The 25,441-nt window shown below is 41.8% G+C and overlaps 1 protein-coding gene across 6 annotated transcripts in view; it reads right to left on the bottom strand.

Annotated features, from left to right (window-relative positions):
* Positions 1-25,441, bottom strand: part of FRY (FRY microtubule binding protein) — a 328,278-nt gene that overhangs the window by 170,399 nt on the left and 132,438 nt on the right. The gene's annotated exons all lie outside the window — the stretch shown is intronic.

Genomic DNA, 25,441 nt, shown 5'->3' with positions numbered 1-25,441 from the left:
CACTGACCTTTCAGGAGGGCATTTTATAACTATTTATCCTTATCATTCTTTGATATATATGGAAGCTAATGCTGACCCAAATTTGGTTTAAGATTAGAAACCATGTAAAAAGTTATATATCAAAAAATAAAGCTTTACTTGAGCCAAGGTAGATGTTCTGCAAAGAGTCCATTCACATTTTGCTGACCACACAGACCCTTTCCTTGTTTCATTTCTTCAATCTTCTCCGCCACCGAAAAGACGACAAGTGCCTAAGGCGGATGTGTGCCCCACCCCAGCCCCCAGGGTCTCTGTTCTTAAAAAGATGGGCTCAGTCTGGGTACAGGAAGCTTAATCGAGAACCGTGTGAATTAACTGCCCTGTCTCATCTGCAAAATACACAGCTTCAAAGTGCAGACTCATCAAAAATGAAGAGACTGCTGTGTTCTTAAGGGCTAATAAACATTTTCTCTGCAGAGTATATTATCTTGAACACACAGGTGGAAGAGCAGATATCAAAATGTAACTGAGAACAAAGAAGAACAAATAAAGAGACAGAGTCAGTTGATTGTATGAGAACACAAATTCAGCAAATAAATTGTGAAGCATTTCCTATGTTTTAATGTCACCTGAAGTCCTTTGTAAAACAAAATACAAATGTGAAACCAAAGAAGTGAAAACAGGTGGGGCCAGGTTCCATAGACATCTTTGGAACAAACCCAGCAGAAACATTTCTATTCCTTGTTTTATTTACTCATCACTCAACAGTAATCGAGGACTCACAAGGTGTCAAATGAGACTTGGGGGGAATGCTGACCAGCACAGTGTTCCTGCCAGTGGGGATAAGAAGCTGAAATGCTGAGTATTACCTAGACTTGTTCACTAGTCAAATCTCAGCCCACCGTCACTTCCTCAGGGAAGCCTTTCACTGAGTCCTCTCCTAACACCTGCTCCACACCCCCACATGCCTGCAAAGCTCTGCATATGTACCCTTTCATGGCACTTACCACAGAGTAAACTCACATCACAATGTATCAACAGAATTACCCTGTACAAATACACATCCAAGAGTGATCAGCCGATGGCCACCCCGAGTGACTATTCTAAGCTGCAGAAATGCAGGACCCTCTCTTTTTCCCAGCACTTAAAGTCACAGGGCAGGGCATGGCTTGGCAATGGCTAAACATATGCCAAATTAATCATATCTCTAGGCTGATGATGTCCAGTTTCTCCAACTAAGAGATCCTCCTACTGGCATGTGTCTGTTTTGTTGTAATAAACTTTTTAATATACTTTTCAGTGTGGCAAAATACATATGGCACAAGATTGACCGTTTTAACAATTTTTAAGTGTACAATTCTGCAACAGTAACTGTTGTTCAATCTTCACCACTATTTTGAGGACCCCATTAAATGTCAGAAATTTTTAAGAAATTCTCAACCACAAAAGACTTACACCCCAAACATAGAAGATAGCAATCCTGTTAAGTTACTGCTATACTCCTAAGTCAAGTCCATTAGCCCATTACTTGAGTTCCATGCCCCAGTAAAACAACGTATCTTTATACAGAGTTCTCCCGAACTGTTCTTACACAAATATGCTGTCTTAATCATATTCTTTGAAGACTTAGTTTAAACGTCACTTCCAGGATTAAGCTATTCCCCACTTTCCCCAAGTAGATTCATCTGCTTGTTGTCATATGGCACTTGGTTTGCATCTATTCTTGCCAGCATTTCCAGTGTTGTAACTTATCTGTCTCCCTACACTCCTAGTACAGAGCTGAAACTTTTTATTAAGGTTTCTTAGATGAATATAGTTATCCCCAGGTGGTGCAGTATTAAAACAATCTGCCTGGCAATGCAGGAGATGCAAGTTCAATCCCCAGGTCAGGAAGATCCCCTTGAGTAGGAAATGGCAACCTGCTCCAGTATTCTTACCTGGAAAATTCCACGGACAGAGGAGCTTGGTGGGCTACAGTCCATGGGGTCGCAGAGTCGGACATGACTGAACACACACACATACTTCCATTAGATGAATGTATCCCTGTGCATTTGGAAAGATTGCTTTGGACGCAGAGAATCAAGTTTACCTTTTAACATTCCCGAAGTTATCTTTGCACCAGCATAGATTTTATCAGTGTCAAGAGGTTAAAAAGTAGACCTGGGGAAGATAGTTTCGTGCTGGCTAAAAAGTACAGGGAAAAGGAAGAAAGAAAAGGGGAAGAAAGGAAGGGCGTGGAGAATGGAAAGCAAGAAGGGAAACAAACTTGCTCAAGCCCAGGAGAGAGGCATCTGAACAGAGAGCAGTCCAATAGGCTCATGGCCACTTGAGAAAAGAGAACTGCAGAGGCATGGTTCTGCTCAAGATTCTCCCGCAGATCAGCACATGCCGCCTAAGGTCTGTAAGAATCCAAGGTGTGCACAGGCAAGACCAAGTGGTTCTCAAAGACCAACAGCAGTCAAATGAGATTGTGCTTAGTCGCTCAGTCGTGTTCAACTCTTTGCGACCCCATGGACTGCAGCCCACCAGGTTCCGCTTTCCATGGGGTTCTCCAGGCAAGAATACTGGAGTAGGTTGCCATTTCCTCCTCCAGGGGATCTTCCCAACCCAGGGATCGAACCCAGGTCTCCTGCATGGCAGGCAGAAAAACGAGATTAACACAGATTAAACAACAGGTACTTACAGAACAAGTAGAAACTGACTATGATGAAGGAGGCTCAAAATAATGGACTCATTTGTCCAGTAAGAACAGTGTGCTTTGTATGCTTTTGTCTTTGTTCTGTATTTTAGTGCAAATTTACTTATTTACTAAAGGGTCATTAATTGAATTGAATGACACTTTCGGTTTTCAAAAATCATTCTAAAAAACTCAAAACTGTGGGGGTGACAAGTTCCAGAAAATTCTTAGTGGTCCAAAGCTGGGAGACCTTAGCCTATAACTTGACCCTTCCCAGAAGCTCCAGCTCACTGGGTTGACAGTAAACAGAAGGGCTGAACAAACCCAAAACACCAAGAGACTCAGCACTGAACATGAGGGATTGCAGACAGGACGAAGAGAGCACAATGGATGCTGCCCCTCCTAATGGAAGCAAATACTATGAAACAGTCTTGACCCAAACAAAACAAACAAACAAAAATCCTGAATCTAACCAAGTCTTTAGACACATTTCCAATTTTTAGGAAATACAGGAGTTAGGGAAGGAGTAAGAGGAATATGTTACACTAAACCACAGGGATGCGATCGGCAAGATCCAGACGGAAAGAAACTGCAGTAAAGAAAGACACTGCTTCGGTAAAAAGGTGCAAAGAGAAATGGAGGTGGAGTCTACTGATTTTTTTAAAAAGGCTATTGCACTATGTGGATTTGATCTGGATTCTGATGCAAATAATCCTTTAAGAGAAATTACGGGATTCATGAGACCATCAGTGATTTGAACACATTAGATATCTGATAATGTTATGGGATGTTTTAACTTTTTAGGTGTTGCAATGGTCTTGTTTAAAAAAGAATCAACCTTTTAGAGACACACTTAGAGACTGAATGAAATGGTTTCTAGCGTTTCCTGCAAATACTTCTGGGGAGAGGTGCTGGGGGTGTAACAAATGCGCCATGAGTGGGTAACTGTTGAGATGATCACAGTGTTCATGACACGGTCTCCCCACTTTAGTCCATGTTTGAAATTTTCCATAAAAAAAACCAAAAACTAAAAACAGGGTATCATGATGTATCACTTTGGTTACCATTCATTTTTTTCTCAATAATGTCTCACTTTCTAAGATGGAATAAGGCACTTCAACCTGGTTTCGACAGCACTTATCCAGCCGTTTGTGTGCGCTGTGTGTGCTCAGCCATGTCTGACTCTTTGTGACCCCCGTGGACTATGGCCCGCCAGGCTTCTCTGTCACGGGATTGTCCAGGCAAGAATGCTGGAGTGGGTGGCCATTTCCTTCTCCAGGGGGTCTTCCCGACCCAGGGACCGAGCCCCAGCCTTCTGCGTCTCCTGCACTGGTAGGCAGATTCTTTCCCACTGCACCGTCTGGGACGCAACTCTTTATCTTTTCCTAATGGAGCTACAGAAGGAAAACCCCTCCACTTCTTCCCATTTCTAGGCAGGGTCTGGGTGGCGAGCACCTCGCCTGCCATGTGGAAAAGCAAGCTGCCCTTCTCAGCCTGCACTGTGGGCTTTTCTTCAAGTTTGCTTCCCTTGAATCAAAGAGCACTGCTGTCCCGACCCATCCAAGAGGATTTCGCCTGTCACGAAGAAACCAGTAGGGGTTTCGAGCACTTCCAAAGGGAAAGAGAAAGGTCCCTGTTTGTGCTTCTCACACCTCGGGATGTTCCGACCTCTCCCTCCCTTAAGAAAACACGAACTCTGAGAGCTCTCTGTGTCCATACCTGCCTAAAGAGGCCACTGCCTTCTACCTTCATTTCCAAACAACGTCAGTGCATGCTGACTACATTTTCCTTTTACAGTCGTTCCACACTGGACCGCTCTGTAATCTGTAAGTAAGAGAAAAGACGGCAATAGCGGTGCCATAGACGTGGCAGTGAGACAGGTCTAGAGTCTCCTTTATCAAAAGGTGGTTTATTTCAGGGATACAAGGGGCTTATTCAGTAAATAACTTTCTACTTCTGAACTTCTAATGGCCCTCCAAAATCCCCAATGTGCCCCACATAGGTAGGACTTTGCTAATTTCAAATGTTACCAACTATTAATTGGTATTAATTATTTCAATAAACACGCTACTCAGCAATGCCGCTGGAGTTAATATGAACATACTAAATTTGTTAAATATGTCACCAACCTTGCTTATGAGATGCTATTTTAATGTCTTTTAATTATTATGTAACGGTTCAGTGCATGGACTGTGGATTGTGAGAGATTTGACTTTGACTCCGAGGTCCCTCAGTGGATCTCACTTAACTTCTCTAAGCTTCAGTTAACTTTTAGGTAATGTAAGGATACATGATGCCAACCTACCTCATAGAACACAGAGTACTCAATAATTGAGAGTTATTACTATTATTAAAATTCCTTTCAATACCATTATTACTAAAACTAGATGAAATTAAGATGTATAACTTCTTTCATAATGTGCAGGAGCTGAAAGTAACTTCCACCTCTTTTCCTGGGGTAATACCCACCCCACTAACATTAATTAAACCTTTAATTTTAGCTTCCTGGAAGCTTCCAACTATAACTAGAAAGCTACATCACAAAAAGGAGAAAAGAAACATTATAAAGGGTAATTGTCCCTTTCAGTCAAAAAATATAACATTGTTACAACTTTAATTCTCATTATGTAATTTAGAGGAACCCTTTTAATGGTAGGATGCTACAAAAACAACCAAATTTTTTAAAAAGAACAACAAACATCAAACTTCTCCAGTCTTGAAGCTATAGTATATTTGTATAACAACACATTTATGCATCACTGACTTAGGATTTTGATGTCATCATCAGTGAGATTTTATAATTCATATGAGTGTTCTTGCCTGATAGCTCAGTTGGTAAAGAATCCGCTTGCAATGCAGGAGACCCCAGTTCAATTTCTGGGTCAGGAAGATCTGAGAAGGGATAGGTTACCCACTTCACTATTCTTGGGCTTCCCTTGTGGCTCAGCTGGTAAAGAATTCGCCCACAAATGCAAGAGACCTGGGTTCAATCCCTGGGTTGGAAAGATCCCTGGAGAAGGAAAAGGCTACCCACTCCAGTATTCTGGCCTGGAGAATTCCAAAGGGGTCACAAAGAGTTGGACACAACTGAGCGATTTTCACTTTTGCCAGTGACAGACCTTACTTTTTGGGCTCCCAGGTCACTGCAGGTAGTGACTACAGCCATGAAATTAAACAATGCTTGCTCCTTGGAGGAAAAGTCATGACCAACCTAGAGAGCATATTAAAAAGCAGAGACACTACTTTGCCAACAAAGGTCCATCTAATCAGAGCTATGGTTTTTCCAGTAGTCATGTATGGACGTGAGAATTGGACTATAAAGAAATCTGAGTGCCAAAGAATTGATGGTTTTGAACAGTGGTGTTGGAGAAGACTCTTGAGAGTCCCTTGGACAGCAAGGAGATCCAACCAGTCCATCCTAAAGGATATCAGTCCTGAATATTCATTGGAAGGACTGATGCTGAAGCTGAAACTCCAATTCTTTCGCCACCTGACATGAAGAACTGACTCACTGGAAAAGACCCTGATACTGGGAAAGACTGAAGGCAGGAGAAGGGCACAACAGAGGATGAGATGGTTGGATGGCATCACCGACTCAATGGACATGAGTTTGAGTAAACTCCAGGAGTTGGTGATGGACAGGGAGGCCTGGCATGCTGCAGTCCATGGGGTCGAAAAGAGTCAGACATGACTGAGCGACTGAACTGAACTGACTGAGGTAGTTAACAGAAAATTTTCAGAGCTCAACTTCTGCAACTGGGATCTCTTTCCTTTACCAGAACACGGGACGAGGGGCAGTGATGAGCAGTGAGTTGGCCCCTTCAGAGCAGAGAATGCTGCTCAAGCATTTCATCTAGAACCACCGCCTGCAGCAGCAGGCACTCTCCTTAGGCTGAACCAAAGAAAACGGGGTTCAAAACATCCTCATGTCTGACACGCTTTTTTTTTCCATTAGATATTATTTGTGCCAACTTTGACCCAACCTTGGAAACATATCTAAGGCATAAGCCCACGAAGCCCCAGTTCAGAATATTGGCCATTTCTCCCACAGAAGTCTCTCCCTACATGAGGGGCAATCAGGGATCCAGGGCTTGGAGTCACCTTGAAGATAACCTCTGTATCTTGATGCCTGCAGGGATCACTGAACTTCTAGCGGAAGACTCAGCCCTCAGTTCATCCACAGGTAAAAATGAGCATTACTTTATGCCAACCTGATTAGCTCACTAATAAGAATTCATAAGCACTAATTAAAACCATTCAGATCTAATGGAAGAAGGGGCTTCAGTTCAGTTCAGTTGTTCAGTCGTGTCCAACTCTTTGCGACCCCATGAATCACAGCACGCCAGGCCTCCCTGTCCATCACCAACTTCTGGAGTTTACTCAAACTCATGTCCATTGAGTCGGTGATGCCATCCAACCACCTCATCCTCTGTCGTCCCCTTCTCCTCCTGCCTCCAATATTTCCCAGCATCAAGGTCTTTTCAAATGAGTCAGCCCTTTGCATCAGGTGGCCAAAGGAGTGAAGTTTCAGCTTCAGCATCAGTCCTTCCAGTGAATATTCAGGACTGATTTCCTTTAGGATGGACTGGTTGGGGATCTCCTTGCTGTCCAAGGGACTCTCAAGAGTCTTCTGCAACACCACAAATCAAAAGCATCAATTCTCTGGCACTCAGCTTTCCTTATAGTCCAACTTTCACATCCATACATGACTACTGGAAAAACCATAGCTTTGATTAGATGGACCTTGTTGGTAAAGTAATGTCTCTGCCTTTTAATATGTTGTCTAGGTTGGTAGTAACGTATCTTCCAAGGAGCAAGCGTCTTTCAATTTCATGGCTGCAGTCAATTAAAAGCGCTTGCTCCTTGGAAGAAAAGAAGGGGCTTACAGGAACAGATGAAACTGGGTTTTCCTTCTATTCAGTTACTAAGTGGATTTCTTGAAACAAGACAATACATGCTGATTCTTACCCAAAATATTGAGAAAAATCCTGAGATCAAGAAAATGATAGAGAATATCTCAAATCAGCTACAGGTACCAGCAAGTAATGGTAGCCCACTCCCGGATTCTTGCCTGGAGAATCCCACAGAAAGAGGAGCCTGGTGGGCTACAAATCCATAGGGTCCCAAAAGAGTTGGACACAACTGAGCAACTAACACTTCCACTTTTCACCAGCAAGTAAGAAACTGCCTGGCACCCTGGGATGTGAAATTAGAAGGTAGATTCAAATCTGGAGGAATCTTTTGCATCTGTTCGAAAAATTAAAAAACTCTTGAGAGAGTCTGTCCTATTTGCAGCTGGCTTTGCACATTTCAGAGGAGCTAATTTCTACAACAAATCTAACAGTTTCTAGGACAAATCCATTATTTGAACACTGGAAGGGAAACCTCAAAATTAGCTACAAAGTTAATATTCATTTTAACTGAACTAAAGAGAAGCTCCCACAGGCTTTTTTTTTTTTTTAACTATGGCTGCTGCTGCTGCTGCTGCTAAGTTGCTTCAGTCATGTCCGACTCTGCGCAACCCCATAGATGGCAACCCACCAGGCTCCCCCCGTCCCTGGGATTCTCCAGGCAATAACACTGCAGTGGGTTGCCATTTCCTTCTCCAATGCATGAAAGTGGAGTGGGTTGCCATTGCCTTCTCCTTAAACTATGGCAGCTACCAAGAAACTTAAGATGCTACCTTCTCCCATCTTTTTCTGGCTTACATTCTATTCTGTTGGTATTTTGACTTTTTTTGTCCCAACATATCCCAACTGTCGCAGGGGCTTCCCAGGTGGCACAGTGGTAAAGAATCCACCTGCCAGTGCAGGAGACATGGGTTCAATCCCTGTGTTAGGAAGATCCCTTGGAATAGGCAATGGCACCCCACTCCAGTACTCTTGCCTGGAAAATCCCATGGAGCGAGGAGCCTGGTGGGCTACAGTCCATGGGGTCACAAAGAGCTGGACACGACTGAGCACACACACACACATCCCAACTGTGCATGCCACGTCCACTGCGTGGACATTTACACGTGGATGCATCTCTCCCTGCCTCCTCTGGGACCCTGAACCATCAGTCAGCTCCTCACTCCCCAAAGCTCCATCTCCCTTGCCCTGCTCCCCTGGCTCTTGAGCTCACTTAGAACTTTTCATCTTAGTGTCCGCCTTCCCCACACCTCCATCTCTGGCTACTGCTTTCTTTCTACTCCCTTCTCATCCTTAGTTTTCCAGTGAACTTTGATCTACACTCCAATGATCTACACTTTCAGTCTTTCCCTTCCTCTCCAACTCTTTCTTCAACCACCTGCAATCTGATCTTGTGTCATCACTAAAAAACTGGGCCCCTAGAAGCCCAGTGACTTCCCAAACAACAAATCTGGGGGCCATCTCTCAGCACTTTTCTTTTTGGAATTCTTAGCGGCAGTGAAACACTATTGATGATTCCTTTTTCTACCCAAATCCTTCCATCCCCCACTTTTTCCCCTCCGAATTCTTTAGATATCCTTTCTCTGTGTCCCTCATAGGCTGGTCTTTCTCCTCAAATATTTACATTAACCAGGGATGCTGCTGGGGATGTGAAATCAATCATGTTCTGATTTATCTTCTGATAAGACTACGGTTTTTCCAGTAGTCACATAGGGATATGAGAATTGGATCATAAAGAAAGCTGAGCGCCAAAGAATTGATGCTTTCAAATTGTGGTGCTGGAGAAGACTCTGCAAGGAGATTAAACCGGTCAATCCTAAAGGAAATCAACCGTGAATATTCACTGGAAGGACTGATGCTGAAGCTCCAATACTTTGGCCACCTGATGCGAAGAGCTGATTCACTGGAAAAGACCCTGATGCCAGAAAAGATTGAAAGCAAAAGGAGAAAGGGGCAGCAGAGGATGAGATGGGTAGACAGTATCACTGACATAGTGGATGTGAATTTGGGTTAACTCTGGGAGATAGTAGAAGACAGAGGAGTCTGGCATGCTGCAGTCCACGGTGTCACAGAGACTCGGACATGACTTAGCGTCTGAACACTACCAGTACCACCACATCACACACACACACACACACACACACACGCCCTTCTCAGACTAACCACTACCAGTACCACCACATCACACACACACACACACACACATACACACACACACACACGCCCTTCTCAGACTAACCAAACCACCTCTTGTCAAAGAAATTCTACCTGTAGTACAAGGTTCATTTACTCCACCACACTTTCCCTGATCACTCCTATAAGAAGTGACAGAGGTTTCGCTCTCACATAGCTCTTCTGCTGTTCTTTAGTTCCTGGGTACCTAACAAAAGCCATCCTGGTTATTCTCATACATTTCCCTTCTTAAGCCGACTAGAGCTTGAACTTTGAAGTCAATCAAACCAGGATTTTAATCAGGACATTAAGCCCAGCTACACCACCTTTGGTACATCTTACTAAATCTCCCAAGTTAGGCTTCTCTGACCAAAAAACCACAGAGGCCATGAGTATAGTGGTTAACAGCAAGACTCCAGGAGATGGATGGTCTGTGCTGAGTCCCAGCCCCATCACGTACTGTGTGACTTTCGACAAGTTGCTTCCTTGTATGTGAAGTGGGGCATGAGAGTACCTACTGATCCCATGATGCGGATGTGAAAATTAGGTGAGCTGATATGATTCAAGTATTAAGAACAGTGCCTGCACTCAGTAGGTACTATACAGAAGGATGAACTATTATTATTACTGCCCATGTGCCAGGGTTATGGTTAAAACCACTGCATCTGAAACATGACAGCAAAGCCCCAAATAAAAACCTGCCTAATTCTTCTTTGTATAATGCATAGCCTCAAGTACAATCACTTGCACTTGAAAGTTAAAAAGCACTGTGTCTATCTGTAAGCTACTATCACAACACCTTATATAATGTACATTAGTATAACTGTTAGCATAACCTGTGAAAATCAAGACTTGTACCGGTTACTCAAAAACACAGAAAACGAATGTATGGAGGAGGGGATAATAAAAGCTTGGGATTGGAGATACACATTACTATGTATTAAATAATACAGATAAAAATACAAGGATCTACTGTATAGCACATGGAACTACATTCAGTATCTTATAATAAGCTATAATGGGAAAGGATCTTAAAAAGAATAAGAAAAAAAAAAGACTTGCGTTCGTCAAAATTGTACTCAAACACTCTGTTTTGACCCAAAGACCATTTAAAGGTAACTAAGTATTAATAAGCACATTGTGGTTGCTGGTGTGGTTCATTCGCTCAACTGTGTCCGACTCTTTACAGTATATACATTAAATGGAATTCTACTCAATAACAAAGATGAATGAGTTACTGATAAATAATAAATGGATACTGCCTCAAATGTACTATGCTCAGTGAAAAATAGACAAAAGAGTACACCCTATGTGGCTTCCATTTATAGAAAAGTCTAGAAACTGGGAATTAACCTCCACATAGATCAATAGTTGCTCGAGGCCCCAGGTGGTGGTATGGGCCTGCACAGGGCCCCATGAACTCCTAAGGACTATGGAAACATTCTGTATCTGGCTGGTGGCGATGCTGACATGGGTGTGCAAATTTGTCAAAATTCATCAAATCATAGATTTTAATCCTCTGTAGCTTATTGTATATAAATTGTACTTTAATGATACTGATTTAAAGTAAACCTCTTCACTGAGTGAATGAGAAGAATCCCTCATCTGCCTGAAAGGCATTTTATTTTCTTGGAGACCAAAGGGAGGAGGGGAGGCAATTCTGTTAAAAACCACCTGATAAGAAACAATTCTGATATAAAAGCACGAAGAGTGCAGGCAATGCTGCCACTCGGCCATTTGTGAATCAGAATTTGGCTTGACTCATGGGGAAGTGTTTTCCTTCCTCTGAAGGTTCCACGGTCCATTAAGTATCTTGAATTTTCGTTTTACTCATGAGGCCAAACAGGCAACTTCATATGCAGTATTCTCATGATCATCATTATATATGTTCATTACATACCCAGATTTATGCAGCCAATCAAAACTTCCCAGCTAAAACTGAAATGACCCAGTTACATTAACCAAGAAAAAAAAGGCATGGTTTTCTGGTAAAATAAAAACTCCAGAAGGTAACGATTTGAAAAAAAAGTAGATGAAAATCTACTTACTCTATCTTTTAAAGTGCCACTAACCGGCAGTGTTCTGGAATTAGCCCTGGATACTGTACAGCTTTGTGAACACTCACTGAATTGCACAAAATGATGAACTTCATGACATATGAAAGTGAACAGGGAAGTCGCTCAGTCGTGTCTGACTCTTTGTGACCCCATGGACTGTAGCCCACCAGGCTCCTCTATCCATGAAATTCTCCAGGCAAGAATACTGGAGTGGGTAGCCGTTCCCTTCTCCAAGGGATCTTCCCAACCCAGGGATTGAACCCAGGTCTCCCACATTGCAGGTGGATTCTTTACCAGCTGAGCCACCAGGGAGAAGCCCTCATGGGTATGTGAAATGAGAGTCACTCAGTCGTGTCCGACTCTGTCACCTCATGACCTCATGGACTATACACTCCATGGAATTCTCCAGGCCAGAATACTGAAGTGAGTGGCCATTCTTTTCTCCAGGGGATCTTCCCAACCCAGGGATGGAACCCAGGTCTCCTACATTGCAGGTGGATTCTTTACCAGCTGAGCCACCAGAGAAGCCCATGAATCCTGGAGTGGGTAGCCTATCCCTTCTCCAGTGGATCTTCCCGACCCATGAATCGAACCAGGGTCTCCTGCATTGCAGGCAAATTCTTTACCAACTGAGCTACTAGGGAAGCCCTGAGGGTATGTGAACATACCTCAATTTTAAAAAAGCAATACTTACACGTTAGGTCCAACAAAAAACTATTTAAAGATATATTACCTAACCTTCCACAAACTTCTACAACTACAACCTATAAACTGAATAGAAATTCCTAAAATTTGAAAATACCATCAAACGGAATGCTGACTTTTAAGAATCACTGAAGTTGGAAATATTAGATATACCTGTAAAAGGCAATCAAAAATACCTAATAAAATATGTCTTCTTGTTAATGCATGACTTTTAGAATTTTAGCCAGTTAAAATTACTATGGTGCTGAAGACTGCTGCTGCCAAAAACTGTATCACTGACTTTCAGGAAAGTCAAAATGCAAAATGCTGTGTAGAAACACAGCAGTATTAGATCACAGTGACTTTAAGAATGGGCCTTCAGTGTTAATTATTATGTCACAACCGAACTGAACTGAAGGAACTTACTTTTATTGGTATTCTCTGTCACTTTAAAAATGATGTATTTTCAAATGATCTTTTGTGTTAAAAACGGTATCTCTATAAGTAGTAAAGCTAAGCATATCATGAAAAAGGCTAGACTGGAGATGACTGGAGGAGCAACATTCCCCTGGTTTTGTATATTCTCAAAAAGAAGAAACTCTGATCATCTTCTCATAGTCACTGGCCATAAAAATTATAGCCTCACTCATGAATGAATTGAACTGGATATGGTTAAGTTGAAATAAAAAGCCCTGTGGTGCTTTTTTTTTTTTTTAAATAGCCTTCATGATACTTTCCATATGGTTTATTGGCTGTAAGGTTCAATCGAACTTTTACTCTCATGGTATATTAAATTTCATTTCATGGCCGAAAAAGCCCATTTAACAGTCACAAAAGAACAACTTTTCATCTGTATGAATCCAAGAATACTCCTAACAAGGCAAACAAACTTCAAGTTGAACAGCACACACACAAAAAAGTGAGTTTGTGAGCTCATCGGAAAGATCATGTCATTTAGCAGCCCAATGCAACCTTTCAACAATTATGTCTGGTTTCAGCTACTAATAGTATTTTGCTTCTGGCTTAGGGTGAGTTTTCAGATTCCTGGTGAAAGTCTTACTAGATTAAGTAAGGGATGCCAGGTTGAGCTGCTTTGCTAAGAAAAAGCTATTTTAAAAGCTATATATTTATAACTTGGAAAATAATTCAGGACTTTGTCAAGTGTAATATAAATATTTCTTATCTGACCTGAATTGTTTCTCAGTCTACTTTAAGGACAGCATTACTTTAATTCTATCTCTATACTCAGTAGGAAAGTAAATCTAGAAATTATTTTTATTCTTTTCACATTTCCCTTATTAGGTTTGTTGAAGCAAAAGAGTCTCTACTAAGAGACATTTGGCTAAAAACACTAGCTGGTTGTCCTTCTGGAAAGCTAACTTGAATCCACAGTACAGAGAGATACAAAAGGTGCTCTTTCTGCTATTTGCACATCCTTAGATGACATATGTGTAACAACTGGTTGTCAGACTGGCATATACAACGGTGAAAAAAAAAAAAACACCCCACCAATCTGCAAATTCTGATCATGATGAAATATTATCTTGAAATGTCAACACTGAGGTTAGTGACTGGCTATCAGGCCTCCCTAGTGGCTCAGTTGGTAAAGAATCTGCCTCCAATGCACGAGACCCAGGTTCGATCTCTGGGTTGGGAAGATCCCCTGGAGAAGGGCATGGCAACAGACTCCAGTATTCTTGCCTGGAGAATTCCATGGGTGGAGGAGCCTGGTGGATTACTGCCTGGGGGTTGAAAGAGTTGGACACGACTGAGCAACTAACACTCCACTTCATCAGGCTATAAGCATGACTAATTATAACAGTTTTCATGAAAATCCACCATATAAAGATCCCAGTTTAATTAGAGGCAATAATTCTGTCCTTCAATTAGTCCAGCAGGATTTCCTAATTCACAAATTCCTTCAATATTAAAAATAAAAGTTCCTGATGAAAGGATCTGATATCTTCTGATATCTAGACATCAGCAGACAACTGAGGTATCTGAAGAGGTGAAACACAGGACTACAGCAGAATGTTCAATCCATATACAGGCCAGAGGCACCAGAACAAATGAAAACAGAGCTCTTTTACAACTACAAATAGACTATAGAACAACCTTAGTCTCTTGGCTCTTGTCAGATCTGGTCTGAAATCCTAAGAGGAGGTTGGGTGAGTGTGCATTTCACTTACAAAAGGCTATGCTTCCTCACAGCCACAATCAGACTCATCAAAACTACTAGAACCCTCTCCGTCCTCGGCTTGTTGGTGGTAGGTCACCTGTGTCAGTGTTACAGCACAGTGTGGGGTTTAACAGAGAACAGTGCTCAGTTTGGGGTTAACTGGAGAGCTGTGCTGTTGCCGGTCTGTGACATCAGGTAGAGGAGGAGCTGAAAGCCCGAGACGCAGGTCCAAGGAACAAAGGTGTGTCTGCAGGCAGGGCTGCCTGAATCTAGAACCACATTCACATGTGGTGACGCAGTCGATAGCAAATTGCTCAGCCTTTCCACATCTGTGCCAGCTCACCATGACTGCTGTCCCTATAGGTGTGATCTCGAGGCATGACACATTCACAATCAAGAGTGGCACCCTGGATTCTTTAAACACTTGCACACCAAAATGCTCTTCTGTGTTACTTCTAGTTTATTTTTTGTTGTTTAGTTGCTAAGTTGTGTCCAACTCTTTGTGACTCCACAGACAGTCACCTACCAGGCTCCTCTGTCCATAGGATTTCCCAGGTAAGAATGCTAGAGTGGGTTGCCACTTCCTTCACCAGGGGAACTTTCCCCACCAAGGATCAAACCCATGTCTCCTGCATTGGCAGGTGGATTTTTTTTTTTTTTTTTTTTTTTACCACTGAGCCACCAGGGAAGCCCCTTAGTTTATTTTTAGTCTTATATTAAAATAGAAATCATGTACGGTAGTCTGTATGGATGTGAGAGTTGGACCATAAAGAAGGCTAAGTGCCAGAGAATTGATGCTTTCGAACTGTGGTACTGCAGAAGACTCTTGAGAGTCCCTTGGACAGTGAGGAGATCAAACTAGTCAATCCTAAAGGAAATCAACTCTGAATATTCACTGGAAGGAGTGACGCTGAAGCTCCAAAACTTTGGCCACCTGATGCGAAGAGCCAACTCATTGGCAAAGAGTGATGCTGGGAACACTGAGGGCAGGAAAAGGCAGCAACAGAGGGTTGAGATGGTTGGATGGCATCAACGGCTCAATGGACATGAGTTTGAACAAACTCTGGGAGATAGTGAGGGACAGGGAAGCCTGGTGTGCTGCAGTCCATGGGGTTGCAAAGAGTTGGACACAACTGAGCAACTTCACTTTCACTTTTCACTTTCATGCATTGGAGAAGGAAATGGCAACCCACTCCAGTGTTCTTGCCTGGAGAATCCCAGGGACAGGGGAGCCTGGTGGGCTGCCATCTGTGGGGTCACACAGAGTCGGACACGACTGAAGTGACTTAGCAGCAGCAGCAAGCAACTGAACAACAGAAATTCCCTGAATTGTGTCTCTTATGTTAGCAAACCAGCTGTGCTTAGTTGCTCAGTCATGTCCAATTCTTTGGAACCCCATGGACTCTAGCCCGCCAGGCTCCCCTGTCCATAGGGATTGCCTAGGCAAGAACACTGGTGGGTTGCCATGCCCTCCTCCAGGGGATCTTCTTGACCCAGGGATTGAATCCAGGTCTCCTGCATTGCAGGCAGATTCTTTACCATCTGAGCCACCAGTGAAACTAACAAGTTAGAGTCCGTCATGTGATTATTAAGACTCCCTCCCTGCATCCCTCAGTTAGCATCTCTATGACTGTCTGTCACCCCTCACCTAAGCTCCAAGCTCAATACAGGGATACTATTTCCTCCATTAACTGTTTTGTGAGCAGAGGCTATCAAGACTTGAGCAATTCCAAAAATAAAACCTTCCCAATGTCACATGGGCTTTCATCCGAAAAGTGTTTTTAAATATCAGACTGTTACCGGAAGGCGAGCTCTGCTCAGTTCTAGGCTCTAATGAAGGACAAGATGAAAGGGGTGTGTTCTCTGAGGTGATGCAGATCTTTTCCTCTTTCCAGGTTTCAATTAGAGAATAAATCACTTGCTTTCTAAGTCTTAGGTGAGTCAGAATTTCTTCTTCTTCCTGTTGGCATTTTATGCTGATAGACAGTAGATCTGGATGAAAACTCTGCTCAGTACCTGGTTTAGCTTCACTGCAGCTCCCGGCCAAGACAATGGTGGCTTTAACCTGAGTGGATGCACTGGGATGTGACTTATTCACTCAGAGATGTGGAGAGTTAATGCTTACATTTGTTATGTACACCAGAGGTAAAACTGGGCTTGACTGTGAACATTTCATAAAAGAAAAAACCAGGATGAATCACAGTTAAGTGACTTTGTTGGAAGCACAGGCTGGTAGCAGAGCTCTGACGAAAAACCAAGTTTCCGGTGTATTGGCCAAATTATAGGGAGGAGGGTGGACAGAACAGGCAGTCTGAGAAGTGTGGCTGAAGATTCTTGAAGGCACACACTTCTGGTTATTACATATGTAAGTTCTGAGGACGTAGTGTACAGCAGGGTGATAGCTGACAATACCGAGTTGCATGTTTGAAAGTTGCGAAGAGAGTAAATCTCAAGAGTTCCCAGGCTTCCCCGGTGACTCAGTAGTAAAGGATCTGACTGGCAATGCAGGAGACGTGGGTTCTATCTCTGGTCCGCAAAGGTCACACACGCCTTGGGGCAACTAAGCCTATGCACCACACCACTGAGCCTGCGCTCTAGAGCCCGGGAGCCACAACTCCTGAAGCCCAGGGCCTGTGCTCTGCAACAAGAGAAGCCACCCCAGCGAGCCTAGAGAGTAGTCCCTGCTCTTCCCAGCTAAAGAAAGCCCATGCAGCAACAAAGACCCACCACCGCCGAAGATAAATAAAATGAATTCAAAAAGTTCCTTTAAAATAGGATTACATTGAAAACTTCTCATCACACACACACACACACAAACTGTAACCATGTAAGGTGATGGATGTTGACTAAACTTATTGTGGTGATCATTTTATAAGATATATATGACATTGGTATGCTGTACATCTGAAACCAATACAATGTTACATATCAATTTTATCTCAATAAAACAGGAAAAATCAGTTTGATTAGATGACTAATAAAATTAGATTATTTTTCCTTCTGAGGTTTTCAACAAATTTAAATATATGAATGAGAGAAAGGAAAGTTCTTGAAATTTTCCGAACGTGTTTTCCTTAGTTGAGTAATCCAGCCTTTTACTTTTTGGGCCATTGGCTTCCCAACACTACGGTGTTCCTACTTGTCTCCCAGATCCCTACCCTCAAGACGCTGTGAAATTTCCTCTTGGAAAGCCTTGGAAAACCATTCTACGTAGACCCACTTCAAATCCCTGGTTTCATTTCCTAAGTCGTCACAAGTTATACCCGCATAAACCTCAAGTACTGATGTTTTGCTGGCTCTAAGGTGAGAGAGCAGGGGTGTTGCCTTGTCATATAAACTTTTGTTTGCTTGCCTCTGTCACCTCTCAGAGCTTAAGTCCCTAAAGAATCCACACCAGTTCTGCCCAAACCAGCTCTGGCTGTGCCTTTCTCATCGCCAAGGTGGAGTTCAGAACAACCATCTGACAATAACAGGGCATGGCAACAGCAGGCAGCCAACCACTCTGCTCAAGCCTCCACTCCTTCTGAACAACACAGAGAGGAAGCACCAGGATGACCGCCAGAGAAACACACCAGGGGATTTACTCAGTTGATACTGGTTTCTAGGCAACCATGAGAACATGGTGATGGTGACAACGGAGCCTCTGGCAGGTGCTAAGAATTATGTCAGAGCTCCCCCTATTACCCTGACTTCTCTCATCCACCCACGAGCTAGGCTCTTGCAAATGAGGAAAAAAGGAGAGGGACTGACTGGCCTTCCAACACTAAAGAGGTGGAATCAGAATTTGAATTCAGATCAGCCTGGATGAAAAGCTGCTTTGTTTTCGGCTTTATCTCTTCTGGCCCATTAAATCTCCAAAGTCAAGATTATGGGAGCTAATGAATTTTGAAAGGCTGGAGAGTCTTGATTTTTTGGAAAAGAGTTTATTGAGAAGGTAATTGCCTGTGACTCCTTGTGACAGATGCTATATAAATGGAGAGACGCAGATAATGAGAGTGTATACTCTGAGGCTTAGTCTGACCGCTAAGAGTCAACCTGACTGCTCCTCTCCACACACTGCTTGGGTGAAGTGGGAGCAGCGACCGTATAAGTGAATAATGAGGTGTCCTTAGATGGCCCAAGGCAGAAGGCTAAGAATTAACGTCTACTCAGCAGACTGTAGGGTTTTCATCTGCTGAGGGGTAAAAAGGACAGAACAAAATCCATTATTATCAGTTCCGAGGTTGGCAAGATGACCTTGAGAAACATACAGAATCCTACATTCTTTTTGAGCTACCATATTAATATTTTTTCACCCATTCATCTATCCATTCTTTTTATCCATATACTTATTCATTAAAAAATAACACTTACTGTCTACTGTGTATAAAGGAGACTTTCTAGACATGGGGATATATGTGTATTTGTATGTGTGCATGTGTAGATAAGACACAGTAATGCCTGTAAGGAACTTAAAGGATAGTAAAGTGCATCTTTTTTCCTTTCTTTTTTTTGGCCACTCTCTATGGCTTGTGAGATCTTAGTTCTCTAACCAGGGATTGAAACTGGACCCTCCTAACTGTTGGTCCTCCAGTGAATTCCTAAATTCTTCAACTTAAAAAAGAATTTCTGTATCCTTCACCCCTACTTACCAAAAAAATATACATTTTATACCAAGGTCTGGTAGATATACACACAACTGAAAGTTTCCTAAAACAACATGTACCCTTAAAACCTATAATGTTCTGAAATTTTCTATTCTAGTCTATTCTAATACTCTTATTGAATGAAGCCAGTTTGCTTGAGATAATGATACAGTGGTTCAGATAGAGATTTACAGGTATGTATATCCACACCTGTATAATTGTGTGGAGTCAGGGAAGAAATCAGATAACCTTTCCAGATGATGAGGTATTTGAGATGGGCCTTGAAAGATGAAGGCAGGATGAAGAGCTGAGGGCATTCCAGGAAGAGGGGCCAGTGGTCTACACGCGGTGACAGGCAAGCACATCCTTTCTATCCCCCATCCACACTAGACCACTTACTTACTCCTGAAGGTGTCACTGACTTTCAGCATCTGTCCTCTGGTCTCCCTTCATCCTCACCTGAAAACCTGCTCTCCTTTGACTCCACCTATACAAATCATCAGTTCAGTCGCTTAGTCATGTCCAACTCTTTGCGACCCCATGGACTGCAGCACGCCAGGCCTCCCTGTCCAACACCAACTCCCAGAGTTTACTCAAACTCATGCCATTGAGTTGGTGATGCCATCCAACCATCTCATTCTCTGCCGTCTCCATCTCCTCCTGCCTTCAATCTTTCCCAGCATCAGGGTCTTTTCCAATGAGTCAGTTCTTCACATTAGGTGGCCAAAGGATTGGGGTTTCAGCTTTAGCATCAGTCCTTCCAATGAATATTCAGGACTGATCTCCTTTAGGATGGACTGGTTGGATCTCCTTATAGGCCAAGGGACTCTCAAGGGTCTTCTCCAACACCACAGTTCAAGAGCTTCAGCTCTTTGGCTCTCAGCTTTCTTTATAGTCCAACTCTCACATCCATACATGACTACTGGAAAAACCATAGCTTTGACTAGACAGTCCCCTCACTCTTCCTTTTATTCATCTTGGGGCACCCCATCTTGCCATGGGAATGTTTGCTTGTATAGGAACCTCACAATGCAAAGACCTACCCTGTCCTTATCTGCATGAAAGGCAAACCAAGAATTCTGTAGAGGGCTCTGGCAGGATAACAGACCAAGATAATGCAAAAGTTCACAGGCTATAAACACTTGAAAATAGTGAGTGGAATATAGGACTTTTTAAAGTGAAGAAATGAGTTCACAAGAAAGGAAAAGGAAAATGAAAATCAGAAAGATGGGAGATGATGCAGTGGATGCACAGGGGAAGGACTACTGGTCTCATTATGCTGGAGGCTTTTGTTGTTGTCCATTTGGGGACAGGAAACAAAGCTGTGAACCTTGAGAGGTGGGGCACTGGAGATAAGATGCCCACATAAAGTGTGGTCCTAAACAACGAAACAGTGGGCTAGGGACAAAGCTATGTACTGGCACCGGAAGATGAAAAGATATTCCAGTGGCCCCTGCCTCAGTCCTAGGTAAACACAACAAAATCCTCCCCAAGAATTTTAAACCACAGTCTTAAGTCTTATAAGAGTTTGGAGCTTATATTTGTATCACCTTCCAGGTATAGAAATTCCCACACCAAGAAATTAATATAATATTTGGCCCAAGACAGTGAAGATTCTGGGGCTAACCTAAGAGAGGACACAAAAATGTATGTTTAAGGTGATCGAAGACACACAACAGAAGTTCTAAACATAAGGAACCCCTCAAATTAAAAAAATCCTCACCTAAATAGATTTTAAAACATACTTTTAGAAATAAGACATTATATCACCAAAATTATAACTGTCATTGGACACATTATACAACAGATTAGACATTGCCCAAGAGTTGTCATGGTTTAGCTGCTAAGTCATGTCTGACTCTTTGGTGACCCTATGGACTATAGCCCATCAGGCTCCTCTGTCCATGAAATTTCTCATGCAACAATACTAGAGTGGAGTACTGTTTCCTTCTCCAGAGTATCTTCTCGACCCAGGGATTGAACCTGTGTCTCCTGCATTGAAAGGTGGATTCTTTACCACTGAGCCACCGGGGATGTCCCATAGCCCAAGAGAAGATTAATAAATTGAAGATTAGACCTGAGGAATTGACTCAGAATACAGCAGCAAGATAGAGGAGTAGAAATAATTAAAGAAGGGTAAAAAGACAGGTAATAGAGCAATGTGTATCTAATATGAATGCCAGAAAAAAAGAGGAAAAGTGGAGAAGCGGTAACCTTCAAATAATTAATGGCTAAGAGTTTTCTAAAACTGATGAAAAACATGAACCTTCAATTTAAGAAGCATAAGAGTCTCAAACAGGAAAATAGAAATAAATCCACATCTCAACACAGAGTGTGGGGAAACTGCAGAAAGCTATAGACAAAGCGAAAAAAACCCAAACAAACATAAAAGCAGACAGAGAAAAAAGTAAATAATCCACAAACAAATAGCAAATCAACCAGACTGTTCAACAGCAGTGCTAGAGGCAACATGGTGAAACTTATTGGCAAAAGTCTAGAAGGAGGATAAATGTGAAACTAGAATTCTATTCTCAGCTGAAATATCACTGCTAATTCAGGGGAAAATCGAGCATCTGAGATAAACTAAACCAAGTGATTTACCCGCCACTGATTATAACTTAAAGAACTATAAAAAGATACACTTTGGGAAAAATAAATTTGAAACCAGAGGAAAGGAGCAGGAGACAAGAGGGACAGCAGCTGTTACACTGCTTTTTGTACTTCCTCTGTTTTGAGATAAAAATATTAAAAAGTTACAGATGACCCAATTAACCTTGTTTAAAACACTGCTTGGGAAAAGTGAAATAATAGTAAGACCAGCCAGGAGCAAATGCTATCAAATGACCTCATAAAGCAACAGAAATTGAGTAAAATTATTGCCTTATCCATAAATATTAATGAATATGACCTGAGCATCTTTTAGGTATGAACAATATTGCTAAACTGGTGAAACATCTTTAACAAGAAAAAAAAAATCTAATATTTTATCTTGGTGGAACATCTTTGTTTCCTGTCCTTTCCCCCCGCCCCATTTAAGTTAGCTATCTGGACGTCAGTAATTCGTAAGTACAACTTTAATTTAACATTGTATATAACTGATCTCGTGCAGCCTAACTGATGTGGAATCCTGAAGGTTTCAGTCTTTTAAAAAGAAAACTGAGAAATACAGATTCCTGAGTAGCCCCATAAATAATAAATCAATACTTCCAAAATTTTAAAAATTACCTTTGCTACTCCCATACAAGTTTTAATTATATTAGAGATAAGACAATACAACTTTGTGATATGATACAAATCTATATGAATCCAAACTTTAAAGGATTCAACATCTTTCTAAATAAAGTCAACTTCTGTAAGAGAAATACTAGGGGACATTTATTCAAAATTGACTTAAAACATATTACACATATATCAAAAATAATACCTCTTCTTGCTAGGGCTCTAGAACAAAATGCCAAACACATTTAAATTAGACTCAGGTAACAAGCCACAGCATCTACTCACATTTATTGTCCAATAAGTAAACAAATTCAAGGGCAAAAATTACTAAGCACTTTCCAACAGACAAGAGAAGGAAATGGCACAGAAGCTTACACCTCTGCCAAAAAATACAAGAGGATTAGTCTCATTTTATAAAGAGCAACAATACTGAAAATTGATTGAATACATTTCTTTAGCTAAAAACGCAATGTCCATCTACTTGGCCATCAGCATCTAGTAAACTCTCTAACCCTGGGCACACAACGAAGATTTGCTGATGAAGACAGCTTACACTTTTTTTCATTTTTCTTGTTTGGGGCCCTTTAAATTGTCTCAGAGAAAGGAACAGAAATGTCTACCTCTAATTAAAAGAACGCTGTGGAACATGTCAGTTTCTCAGACATAATGTTTACTCCAAGAAGAAAAATGTTATGCAAACACATTCCAAATGAAGTAAACTAAAGATGAAAAAGTTAAACCCAATCTAATTTACTTCCTGAATCCTTAAACAACAGTACCTAAACTATTATTTTAGAATCAGGGATGTTCACAATCCAGCCTTCTAAGTACCTCTATTCAACTACAGTACAACTTCCTTGTGCCTCACGCTAAGTCGTTTCAGTCATGTTTGGCTCTTTGCGACCCCATGGACTGTACCCGCCAGCCTCCTCTGGCTATGGGATTCTCCAAGCAAGAATACTGGAGTGGGTTGCCATTTCCTACTCCATGGGATCTTTCCAAACCAGGGATTGAGCCCAGGTCTCTTATGTCTCCTGCATTGGCAGGCAGGTTCTTTACCACTAACGCCACTTGGGAAGGTGTAACTTACTAGTTTCTTGGAAAAAATCTACCACGATACACAATTTCAGAGAGCCCTGATGTGTTTTGGCACGTTTCCACTGTCAATGAGTGAAAGGATTCTTCCTGTGCCTTTCCACTCTCTCCTTCTTAAACTCCCCACCCTCCATCTTGGGGAGGTGGCCTGACTCCCCCTACACCTCCCGAGGAGCTCAGAGGCTTCCAGGGATCAGCACTGTTTTGACCAATGGGAATGAAGGTACGTGATTCTTTGGACCCCGTTTATAGGAAAGCCCTCTGTTGCTTTAAGTAACACTTTACTTAAGTCTCTTCAGTAAAGATACCATAGAAGGTATCTTCCTATGAAGATGCCCACGGAAAGACTGGTGGGGTGTAAGATGGTTCTGAGGTGGGCTCTGAAGAGACCCAGCTTGAATTCAAATAGAAACTGTGTGACCTTGGAAGATCACTTTTGCCTCTCTGTGCCAGCTTTCCCCATCTATAAACAGGTACATAAATACTCTCTACCTAAGGTCATTGTGAAGATTAAAGGATATATAATACGTTAACAACAGTGCTTGGCACATAGTTAAACACTCCAGAAATATTAGCTATTATTAGTAGTAAAAGCACTAGAAACACAAACACATGGGTGAATGGGAAAAAGCTAGAGTACTAAGGTTTATTATAAATGATTTAAACTGTAAAACCAAGAAAACATTTTCCTTAATAGGAAGTTGGAATCCATTGATCTAATAAAAATGTTTAAAAACAAAGTTTGTAACTTTTGGGTTACAAATATTCAAAGCATTTAAATATCCTTGAATTTTGATTTCCAAATGTTAAATTGTGATTCTTATAAAGGTTATTATTATCATTATTATTTTTGGTAAGAGTTTTTGTTTTTTGGCTGCCTCACATGGCATGTATGATCTAAGTTTCCTGAGCAGGGATTGAACCCACACCTGCTTATAAAGATCATTTTGAAAAGATGATGCTGAGTATCATAAGTTACATATTTTTCAAGAGACTTAGGCTATGGGCTCCTACAGTCCATGGGGTTGCAAAGAGTCAGACAGAACTGAAGTGGCTGAGCACGCACAGGCTATGGGCTCAATATTACATTTAATTATTTTAAGCTATGATGCCTTCAAGCCAACTTCAGACCTCTTCTCCCATCCCAATCTCTTCACCTGTCCCAATCTCTTCACCGGACGTACAAAGCCCAGCTTCACAGAAAGCTGCGTCACTCTGAATCCCTCTCCTTTCTTTTATTGTAAGTGGCCCGCCAAGGTCAGGAGGCAAGTAATCTGAATCTTCCAACTGGACTTTTTTCCTTTCCACTATCCTTTTGAGATTTAGCACTCCGTCTTTAGAGCTCTTGTTAAAGTAATTAACATAAGCCTGAAGCACAAGCCTTATTTTGCAGCAGAATCATCTGCAAAGAAGGTACTGACTACTGACTTGAAGGGCATTAATCAACTTAATCAACAATTTCCTGTCTTCCAATTTTCAGGTAACAGAATGGTACTTATGAATGACTCAAAAAACTTCCTTGGATAATAAATATGTCACAGAGACCATCTGTCTATTTGTTCTCAGACTAGGAGCTCTGCCAACCCCTTGAAGAATGATGATTTTTTTTGGTCTTTTACTTTAAAGATAGGACAAAAGATTTTGACTAAAGCACACAGACACAGCATAGACTATGAACACAATTTTTCTACAATTTTAATACTTCTTAATGTTAAATTAAGCTTATCTGTCCTAAACCCAGTGGTGAACTGTGCTGCTGAATTCTATCTGCTAATTATTTTAAGGTCCTTGAGCCTCAATTATCTTAAATCAGGACACGTAAATATTATCTTTTAAAACTATGG

The sequence above is a fragment of the Capra hircus genome, chromosome 12, assembly GCF_001704415.2.
Source record: "Capra hircus breed San Clemente chromosome 12, ASM170441v1, whole genome shotgun sequence".
Taxonomy (NCBI): Eukaryota; Metazoa; Chordata; class Mammalia; order Artiodactyla; family Bovidae; genus Capra; species Capra hircus.
Note: the sequence above shows the minus strand (reverse complement) of the source record. Positions and strands in the feature narration are given on the sequence as shown.